Below are 11,075 nucleotides of genomic sequence, written 5' to 3'. Positions count from 1 at the left end.
TTTTGGGTGGGGTTCGGCCTGGTTCCTTCCTCTGGCCTCTGGGTTTCCTGCCTTCCTGCTCTGCGTGCTGCTGTTCTCCATGACTGGGCCGGGTTGGTGCCTGAAGGGGTGTCTGCCTTTGTTGCCTGTTTCCGGGCTTCTTCCGCTTCCTGCCTGTCCGCCCTGTTGGTTCCTGCCTGATCTTGTGGGTTCAGGCCTGGTGCGTACCTGTCTGGGTGCCTGCCTGGGCTCCTGGTGCTGGGCACTCCTTGCTTCCTTCTGGGGGTGTTGGCTTGGCCTGTGCTCGGGGTGCCTTGTTTCTTCCTGCCCCCCGGTGCATGGCCGGTGCTCTGGGCTTCGCTGTGTGAGGTTTCCTGGCCTGTGCCCTTTTTCCTCCCTGCTGGCGCCTGGTAGTGCCTGGGTGTGATGGCTGGGCCTGCCGGTTCCCTTGCGTTCGCCTCTCTCCTCCATCATGCCCTCCTGCCCGGGCTGATGGGCTCTTTCCCCCGGCGGGTTTCCTGTGCGTGGGGTTCGTGCTGGTTGCAGGTCGTGGAGGTGGGCGTGCGGCTCCCCATTTTGCCCCGTCTTCGGGTGCGGTGCCTCTGCTCTTGCACTTAGCCCCTGCTTGGGTTTGGCTGGGTCACTTCATGCGTCCTGCATCGGAGTCCTTGGTGCTTCCAGACTCCCTGTTACTTGGGTTCCTTTGTTTTTTTCCAGGGCAGGGGGCTGTTCTGTCCTCCCTCTGTCCTGGTGGGCCTTGGTTGGCTGTTGCTCCAGGTCTGTCCTGCAGGGTCCCCTGGTGGGATTTCTGGCTATGGTTGCAGCTTGCCTCTTGCCTGGTGCTGTGTTGTGTTGCACTTGGTTGGCCGGTGGGGTTTGGTTTCCTGTTGTGGTTTCCTTTTCCCCTCGTGTGGCTCTTTTTGTGGCTTGGTGCGCTTTGGGGTCCTTTGCCTTTCGCTGCCGCTCCCTTTGCTGCCTGTGGTGGCTGGGTGTTGTGGGTCTTCCTTGTCTCCTGTCTGGGTGGCTCCTTGGTTTCTTGGGTGCGCTGCTTCTGTGCCCCTACCTGTTTCAGGGTTTGGGCTGCCCTGTGCCCTTCTTTCCTGCTTTGTGAGTGCTGTTCCTGGCATCCTCCTCCCCATGCCTTCTCTTGGTTTTGGCAGGTGGGTTGTTGGTGGGGTTGCCAGTTGTGGTCTGGTGTCGTACTCCCCTGGTGTGTGGGACGCGTTGCTGCTTCCCCGCTCCCCCTTTTTTTCGGCCTTGCCTGGCCCTGCTGCTGGGACGTTCCCCTTGTAGGCTTGTCCTTGGGATTGTGCGTTTCCCCTTCCTGTGCGGCCTGCTTTCGGCCTGTGGTGTCTCTGGCCGTTGCTCTTGCTGTCTCTGCGGGGTTTGTTCTTCCCCTTTTTGGTTCTGTTCCCGCGCCCCTGAGGGGTTGTGCGCCTTTTGTTCTCTCCTGGCTCCTCTCCTGTGGTTTGGGGTTGCCTGGGGTGTTCCGGGGTTCTGTGGGGCCTCGACTCTGCCTCTGTTGGGTTTGTTCCCTTGCGGTCCCTGTTTGTGGCCTCCCTTTGTGGGGTCCCTGCCTGGGTCCTTCCCTGGCCTCTCGTTGTCTGGTGCTTTTGGGCCTCTTTCACGGCCTCTTGGTGGCCTGTTGTTCTGTCCCTGATGGTCTGGGTATTGGGTTGGGCTTGTATCCTTTCCTGTAATGCTCCTTTGCTCCTTTGCGCCTGGCTGGTGCACTGGGCCCTTTGTGTTGGTTGACGGTTGTGGCTTGATGATCTCCCTCTCTGTCTTCCTGCTGCTTCTCCTCTCTTGATGGCATGGCAGTGGCGGGCCTTGGTGCCATTCCCTGGGCACCATCTTGATTGAGGGTTTTTGGAGTTGGGTCGGTTGGCCCTCTGCCTCTCCTTTGGGGTTCTGCCGGCGCCGTGTTGGGGTCCTCCTGGCTGGTTGGCCTGTCGGTTGTCCGGTTGGCTTCTTGGGTCTTTCTGGGCCTCCTGCGTTATTGGGCTCTTGGCCTTCTTGTTGGTCCTTCCTGTTTTGCCCTTCTTGGGGTTCGCCTTGGGTGGTTCCTTGGTGTCCTCCTGGCCTGTGGGTCGGCTTTTGGTTGATAGCGGTTCCTCCTTCACGTTTCTGGGGTTGGTTTGCCCGGTTCCGTGTTCGGCCCTTGGTTTTTCTCTCTTGGCTGTACCCTGGCCGTATGTGGTGTCTGCTTTGGGTGTCGCTTTTTGCTCTCCCTGTCCTGGATTGGGCAGGTTCCTGGGTTCGTGTCCCTGTGTCTCCTGCTTTTGGTTGCCTTGAGCCTGGCCGATGGCTGGTTCCTGTGCCCCGGGTTTCTTCTCCCGGTGTGGCGGCCTTGGCTGCGGCCTTCCGGTGTCTCTGCTGGGGTTGGCTGCTTGTCTTTCCTGCCTTTGGCCTGGGCCTTCTGTGGGATTTCTGTGCTTTCGGTTCCCTGTTGCCGCGGTTGTCGGCTGTGAGTAGGGGCCTTGTCTGGGTTCCTTGGCCCCTTTCTTCCTGGTTGTTGCTCTGGGTCGGTGCCTGTTTTCTTGTCTGGTTCCTCCCTTTTCGGTCTTGGTGGCTCTGATGTTGGCTTCCCCTGGTGTGTTGGGTTTGGCCCTGTGGTTGGTCGCATTCGTTGTTCTCTTCCTTTGGCATGCCTCTTTGGTCTGGTCTTCCTTCCCCTCGCCTTTTGGAGTGGTCGTTTGTGGGTTGCCCCGGCTGTGGGTCGCTTTCTTCCCTGCTTTGGGGCGGTTCGCTCTCTGTCTTGCCCCTGCTGGTTTCCTTCCTATGCCTTGGAGGTGTCCTCCTGTGCAGCCTGCTCTTGTGTGCTCGCGGGAGTTGGTCACTGGTGGGGTGGCTGCTTGACCGTGCCTGGGGCTGTGGGTTTCTCCCTTGGTGGTTTTTCTCCCTGGCCTTTTGCCCTTCCCGGCAGGGTTTCTTCCGCTTCTCCGGGGTTCCCTTCCCCCGGTAGTTCAGGGGGTGGGGGGTCTTTCTGGTCCTCTGGGTGCTCCCTTGGGTCTTGGCTCTGGGTGCATGGACTTTTTAGGGCTTGCATTGGGGGTTCTTGTGCTTGTTTGTGGTCCTTTCTGGGTCGTCCCCTGCTTGTTTTGGGGTCTTGGCTCTGTAGGCTTGGTTGGGGCGTGGCTGGTTGTGCTCCTGCCTGCATTTTCTTGTGGGCTCCCTTCTGCTTCGGTTGGGTGCCATTTTGTTTCTCAGTCTGGTGCCCCTGGCGTTGGTGGGTGTCCGGAAGGCCGGGTTGTTTGCTTTGGTATTCTCCACTATGTTTAGGAATGGGACGAGGACAGGAGGACCTGGGGGTAATGTCCTATTACTTACCGGTAATCTTCATTACTCCTGGTCCTATTGTCCTCATCCCATTCCTAACACCCCTACCTCCCTCCCTGGCGGCCGGCCTTCTGGTTGTTGGCTTGGTATTTTCAGGCTGCATGCTGGGTTGGCACCGCTTATGTACTCACAGTGGGAGGGAGTGGGTTAGGTATCCCAGCATGCTCCTGTTCTTTTTGATCTCCACTATGTTTAGGAATGGGATGAGGACAACGGGACCAGGAGTAATGAAGATTACTGGTAAGTAATAGGACATTAACACGCCACTGGTGATTTAGGCCTTAGTGCACATGCAGTCAGCTGAAGTTTAAAAGCCACTCAGTTGATTGGCCCTTATCTTTGCATTAAAAAAATGTGACGTTTGCATCTCTCCTGGTCCATCACTTATTAATCTTATGAGAGCCGTCCCCATGGAAAGTGCCAACTAATACAGAAGATGGCAATTATTGAACTCAAGGGAAGGAATGTGCGTTTTTAGACGCCACCTTCTCTATCCCAGTGGAGTCATGTGACGCAGCTCTGAGTTTTGTGCGATGACCTTCAAGTATTGCTTCCAGCAGAGTGAAGATTGCCGCCTGTGCTTGCCTTCTTCAGGCAGGAAGGCTGGCTTCAAACTACAAGGGACGACCCATAGATTTCGATTTCTTTCCAAGGAACTCCCAAGAAAGAAACATGGCGCCCAATATTTTGAGAAACCAGGCAGCTGGAGATTTACCATTTAACTGAAATCCATGTGATTCTGGACAAACCAACTAATCTCCCTGTGCCTAAAACTGTAAAATTGTACTACAAAGCAAATGTAATTTTTTGTTTGATAATGTAATTTAGTATTTCAAATAAGTAAATCCCTGTGATGTAAATGATCTTGTGTTGTTTCCATACCACATATATCTATGTACAGCGCTCCCTTTTTCCAGATCTAGATTTGTGCCACGTCAAGCACATAACACATCAGACCTAATCATAATCAATACATTTACTGCACTTAGCTGATTCGCCAGATCCTCTCCCTTTTGATGGATTTTCCATTACCCGCCCTATAAACAATTGTTTGCTACTTGATCTTTCTGTAAATGCAAAAGTTATGTCAGAACTATTACCACTGTTGACACTAATCACACTTTGGTGCAATTTTTTAAATGTGGCAAACATTATGCCTAATACTACTTTTTGTGATCAATGTTGCATTTTTGAAAACTGTATGTATGTATAGAAAAATTCATATCCAATCTTTATGAACCCACACAATCACAAAATCTAAAAATACTAGTTATTTCCTATTTTAAAATGTATTTACCAGAAACTGCAAAGTTTAGGAGTTTTTTGCTATTCAAAAATCAACTATTTTGACTACACATCTAAATTTTGGGATTTAGGATTACATAACTAAAGCAGAATGTCTGCAGCTTTGCTGTGCGTTTAAAATGCCAAAATGTAGCAACTGTGTTTGTTTGAGTCTTATCCAATTTAGAGCTGTGAAAACTAATTTAAAGATAGCACTGTGTGGGAGACTTCCATGTTTCCATGGCAAAGCTTTATATGCATGGCATTTCCTGGGTGTGAAATGAACCTAACTAGTACATTTTGAATGATGATATTTCTCTTTATAGGATCTGCCTAGTCAATATGGGATTAGTGTGTTCTTGTTTTATCTGTTGATATAATGTTTACATAGAATATCAAGTTAAGATTGTTCTGTAAAGTAAAGCCTGGGTGAGAGCAGTGAAGAGATTTTGTAGAGCAATGTAGGACATACAAATACAATCTTTACGTCAAGTAGCTTCAAACATATTTTTCTTTTTTCATAGAAAATGTGGTCTACAGGCTAAATTTCCATGGGGCCTGGAGACCTAGGGCCTCATTTATGAGGCTGTGCGTCACTTTTACGCTGCCGGTGCGTCACTTTTTGTGACGCACCAGCAGCGTAAAAAATGTGCCTTGTTGCACCATATTTAGAAAGTGATACATCTAGGTAGATGCGTCACTTTGTAAACCCCTGCGCCACATTATACCTGCACCAGGTATAATGTATGCAGGGGGGGCGTTCTGATGCAAGAAAGGGTCATAGAAGTGACGCAGTGAAATCTATAAGATTTCGCTGCGCTACTTCTAGGACACAAATGCGTCAATTTCTTACGCCTGCCTCACAGCAGGCGTAAGACTGACGCAGGTCCTTTCACATGGGACTTGCCCCATGTGAAAGGACACATTGCTGGAGTTGCGTCACTTTTGTGACACACTCCAGCAATGCGTCACTTTTGCGCCATACAGATATGTCAGAAATACTGACGTATCAGTAACTCCTTGCGCCATGATGCGTCATACTGTAAATATTACGCATCATTGGTGTCGCAAGGAGTGCGCAGTGAAAACTGACGCATCGCTGTTTTCACGCAGCGATGCGTCACTTTTCATAAATGAGGCCCCTAGGTTCTAATCACAGTTTTGGAACTTGCCCGACATTTGTGAGTCTGGTCTACCTGCTTTGCTTCGCTGTGCCTCAAAATGTAAATATTCATCAAGTAAATACGAAAAATCGAACTGTCCAGTCTACTGTCCCACTCAGAGCATCCTAATTTCTGTGATCCACTCTCATGTGGACCCAATATACCAGACCATAATTGTGATGCTTCTGCTAGAATAAAAATGTTTTCTTTAAAGCTCACCACTGCCTTTTCGGGCCAGGTCTGCGCTGTATTAAATATACTACTGAGGAAAGAAATTAACCATGTTCCGAAGTCATGACATGTTGCAATCAGACTAGGAGTAGGCCTTCCTACTAGGACGATGAGTGGACGATGAGGATGCCTGGACTAGTAAAAGTGAAATCAAGCACCATTTAACAGCTGTTGACTTCAAAGGATTAACCAACATTGTCCCACCCTTAGCTCCTCAGAAGCCTTCTGTTTGCTGCTAGTGTAAGAGCTCTGTTTACTTTCAGTGTCTTTCGCTGCCTTCAAGAGCACTGTGGATAGATGTAGGAAGGGAGGTGCCAGCAATAGCACAGGTAGGTCAGGCTAGAGGAAGCAGTTGATGTCCAGGGGTGCTTCATGCTGGCAGCTCTTCACTTCCTTGTCAAGTAGTGACTTAGGGCCTAATTACGATGTCGGTCAGACAAGAGTTTAAATGACATCGTAGCGGAATGGAACCGCCCGACTATAAGTCGGAGGTTCAACCCACTGAATTAGGATGCAACCGCCCTATAGGCAGTTGGAAAAATCTATTTTTCTATAGCAGCTTTTGCTGCGGCTGGAAAAAGGCCACAGCACAAGCTGCAATCGAAAAATTGATGTTATCAAACATCCTTGCACCCGGTGGCAGGCACAATGCGGTGCCTTCCACACAATGCAGGGATGTTTAGGTGGGCACAAGCCCCATAGCGGAGGGCCAGGAGGGAAGGGAGCCCTGCTATGGGCTCCCAGAGTCACTTTCCGCCTGCCTTTTCATGGCAAATGGACCGCCATGAAAAGGCAGGTGGAAAGCAGCATCATAATCCCGATGGCGGAGCAGAGTCTGACTCTGCCATCATTATGAGATTACTATTCCGCCCGCCGCCCTGACGAGCTTTGTGACCCGGACGGAAGTGCAGCGGAATCCCCCCACAGGTATCCCGCTGACCACCAGTATTGTAATACGGTGCTCAGGGAGAAACCTATGATGTCGGGCGGAAAGCCTCCAACGAGCTGTCGGATGGCTTTCCGCCCGACATCATATTTTGGCCCTTAGTAATTAATGCTCATTACTTAAGATAGGGTGACGCCTGAGATTGAGGTGTGTGGGACAATAACCGAAACAATGAGCATAAGAGCACTTCCGGGTTAAATCCCATCTTTTGCTGATAGTCAATTACTTTGAATCTTCCTCATTCAACTAGAAGTTACATGCCCTTCTTTCTTTTGAGAGTTTGTTCTTTATTCTACTGGAGAGGAACGATTTCTGTATAGTATTTTTTAGGAGGTATAGTTGCCTAAAGATTAATCAATTTGCTTTTTAAACTACTAATTACGAACCTGTTCTTAGATGAAAAGCTTATATACATGATTGATGGGAACTGGGACAATTCAGGGAACTGTGAAAATGTCAGCTACACAACCTGTTTTGCAGTATCATCGGGTTTAGGACTGTCTTTAACGTGCTACCCAGCATTTGTGCATGCAATGCATGGGCACAGCATTTGCAAATGCCTGTGTTTGCATACAGTGGCACACCAAAGCCAGACTTATTGGCTTTGCCAGTGCTTGTTAGAGTCAGCACTTAACCGTTTGGACGGGGGAGTCTCTGAAGGACCAGAGTGGATCACGTTGTAATCACCCTTTCCTGATACTGATTATTTCATATTGATTTATAGGAGCTTATTTTAAGTCATTTCGTGTTCTATGAATAAATTAAGAGAGAGATTACAGGGTATAAACCGGTTACAATGAGTGAAACATGAGTTTGAAGCACATACGTGATGAATGTCATGAGTTTGCCAGTAGCCACAAAAAAAAGAATAGACTTTATTTTACTGTAGGTTACTGCACAGTTTTTAAATGTTATTGTACTTTAGGTACAATTTATGTCAATTGCTCTGTTGAGTTTTTAAGTAAAAGTCAATAGAGTAATTTAAAAAACTGTCCAATGCTCCTGATTGGAAGAAAATGATTTAAAGGTAGTTAGGAGTCAGGATGAAAGCTAGCTACAAACAGTCGAAGCCCGGTCAAACAAAGGCCAAATCACTGAAACTGTGAATGTGGAGTTACCACATGATGGACACTTTGGGGCATATTACCAACGATTAGCGATATTTATCGCTAACAAGGAATTTTTTAACGCTAAGCATCGCCGGAAATTATCGCAGAGATAACTTGCTATTAGCAAGGTTTATCTCAGAAGTGATAAAAATCCTCGCGCTAACTGCCAAATGAGAGATTATCGCTGGAACACCAACGATAATCTCTAGAAGTTTGACGTTAGCTTGATGATAGGGGCTCACAAACTTAGCCATGATATCCACCTTCCATAGGATATCATGGCTAAGTCAGGAAAATACCAGGTGTAAAAAAGCAGTGCTAAGCGCGGTTAGCGCTGCTTTTTTTATCACTAACAGGGTTAGCGAAATCTTTGATAATAGGAGAAAAGTCGCTTAACAACATTTCTCCTATTATTTTTCTCTGGTACGCCCCCTTTGCATCTCATTAGAGATGCAAGGGGAAGCATAGAGAAAAAGGGTGGTAACATGCAAATTTGCGTGTAAGCACCCTGTTGCAGATAGGGAGATAATTTTATCTCCGCTTTCTTGGCTTTTAAAGCCAAAAAAGCGGAGATAAATCCCTTGATAATATGCCCCTTTGTTCTGCTATGAAAATAAATTTGCACATTGAACAAATAAACCATCAATTTTTTTTCAACACTTTAATCAAAATCCACGCTGTGGATTACAATCATACCGGAAACATCTGCAGAGGACTCCGTTTCATATATATGTAGGTGTGCCTAGCTCAGATACTTAGGCGAAGCCATAGTTGGGGTGGGCAAAGTTTTGACAATGCCCTCAAAGGCAGAGATAGTCAGGAAACTTTGCATCACTGAGATGAAAAAAATATAGTAAATTATACTCAACTTTGACCAAGGGACAGTCAAAGCCTCCCTGCCTGTCGAAGCAGTCAATTTCCTGCACAGACTTTCCTATGGGACAGCCATTCAACGCCAGGAAAAATTAAAGAGATTTCCAGGGAGACGGTGCAGCCCTTGCGCACAGGTAAGAGGGAAGTGGGTGGTGTCCAAGCAGGGGCAGGGGTAAGGGATGCAGATTGTGGCCAGAGGGGGAGTAGCTCAGGTGTTGTTAGGGGGCAGAAGCAGCAGGCATGGATGATGCTGGGAACTGGACTTTTAGCTTTGTGCGATACCCAGAATAGTGGATATAGGAATGATGCCAACTCGTAGCATCACTCACTGCTCCGCATTGTGCTTCACGGAATAGGAATCATTTCTCACGGTGTGGATAGTAACAATTAAAGTCAGAATATCAATGGTATTATATATCGAGGACAAAATATAGAAATTCACAGGTAAGTACGTCAGATTTTCTGTACCTAGCTCCACATATATGTACATACTCCGCAGATATATATTCACGTTATGCAGTTGTGGAATTAGTAAGAGTTATCTATAGTTCCCTAGGTGTACTTACCTTTCGATATTTTCCCGCGATATTCTTGTACGTCGATATTCTTCATGCCGATATTCAGGAATACAATCGTTTCCCAATACAGAGAATGGCCACTTCAGCAGCACCCCTATTTTTCAACTTAGTGAGCTGCACACTCCACAAAGTTTATTAAGTCTGGGCAAAAAAAAAAGTGAACTTGAATGTTGCAAAATTAACAACTTTGGATCCCCCAAACCTTAGGCTTAAATAGAGAGCAAGCAGGAAGAGAAGGTTCAGGCCAATGGCAACAATACCAGTCACTGGGAATGTGTACAAATATTGATATTTAAAACACAAAGGCAAAGCTCTTGTGTGCACAGCGATTTTACCAATGTACTCCAACAGTGAGAACTTTGATGATCAATCACCATCGCACGCCCACCCATCTGCAAGACTATATACTAGTGCCGGCTGCTCTCAAACCCAAGTGGCATTGAAGGTTTCCTTCATCCCCAAAGATTGCAAAGCACACTCTGCCAATTGGAAAAGTCTTCCATTTTTTCACAGAAGTATCTTGCGTGCCATTATATATATCCTTACCAAATGGTATTTTGTTTAAATACAATTTGTACATTTAGTCTTGGAAAACAGTTTTCCTGGAGGAGATTTATGAGCCTATAAACAAAATGATACAAACCAAGGGGAGTCTGACTGTCTTTCAGTTCCGGTCTCATGTATAGACAACCTCCAGATAAACTGGTTCTTGATGCCGGCTTGCAGAGAGGCAGCAGGTCAATGGACTGCCAGGGCAGCGTGCAGGAGATATCTCGATGTAAGGTAGGGAAGGTATAGGACTGGTCGTTCTCTGCCAGGAAGGCATGGCGACTATCAACTCCAGAAGCCAGAACAAATTTGTGAAGATGCCGTACATGCTCTCTCATTTGCACAATGGATGGCAAGTGAATATGGCCATCCTTTTGGAAAAAGATCGTGCTTTGGCTATCCGCTTTGGCCATGATTGGGATCTAACATGCATGAAAGTGGATAGTGTTGCGGAGAAGATAATGAATTTTGCTGTTATTTATATAGTTGATATCACAGAAGTGCCAGATTTCAATAAGATGTAAAAGTTGTATGATCCATACACGCTCATGTGGTTTTTTTTTAGGGACAAACACATTATGACTGATTTAGAAGCAAGAAACAATCACAAGACAATGGAGGATATGCAAGAGACATTTTGGAAATGTGTTTATAGAGGAGCACGTGAAGGTCACGTTCTGGTGGTATCTCCAGGAGCATCGATATTTAACTGGTGCGATAAACACCTTACCAATACTGGGCACTTGTAATCAAGGTCTTAGAATGTTTACAGCTTTAGAGAGTCCACATTTTCTTAAAATTATCTAAGCTAAAGAATACTTACTTAAAATCACTTACCAATTTCAAAAGTAATTTTTTGTTTTGTTTGCCTTATGAGTTGTTGAATAAGTTGAGGTATTTACCATGTGTAGGAAATACCTCCTTTCCAAGTTAGTTTTTAGTTTGTGATTGAGGCATAGAATGTGCAATTGGGATTTAACACAACCAATTCTGAGTGTTTTGTCTTTTGGTTTTTCCCCTCTTA

The 11,075-nt window shown here is 47.0% G+C and overlaps 1 pseudogene; it reads left to right on the top strand.

Moving 5' to 3' along the window:
* The first annotated feature begins 10,368 nt into the window (after positions 1-10,368).
* Positions 10,369-10,800, top strand: LOC144828258 (thioredoxin-like protein 4A pseudogene; annotated as a pseudogene).
* Positions 10,801-11,075: the final 275 nt, after the last annotated feature.

The sequence above is a fragment of the Lissotriton helveticus genome, chromosome 4_1 (genome assembly GCF_964261635.1).
Source record: "Lissotriton helveticus chromosome 4_1, aLisHel1.1, whole genome shotgun sequence".
NCBI lineage: Eukaryota > Metazoa > Chordata > Amphibia > Caudata > Salamandridae > Lissotriton > Lissotriton helveticus.
The sequence above is the reverse complement of the archived record's forward strand: the minus strand, read 5'-3'. Positions and strand labels throughout refer to the sequence as shown.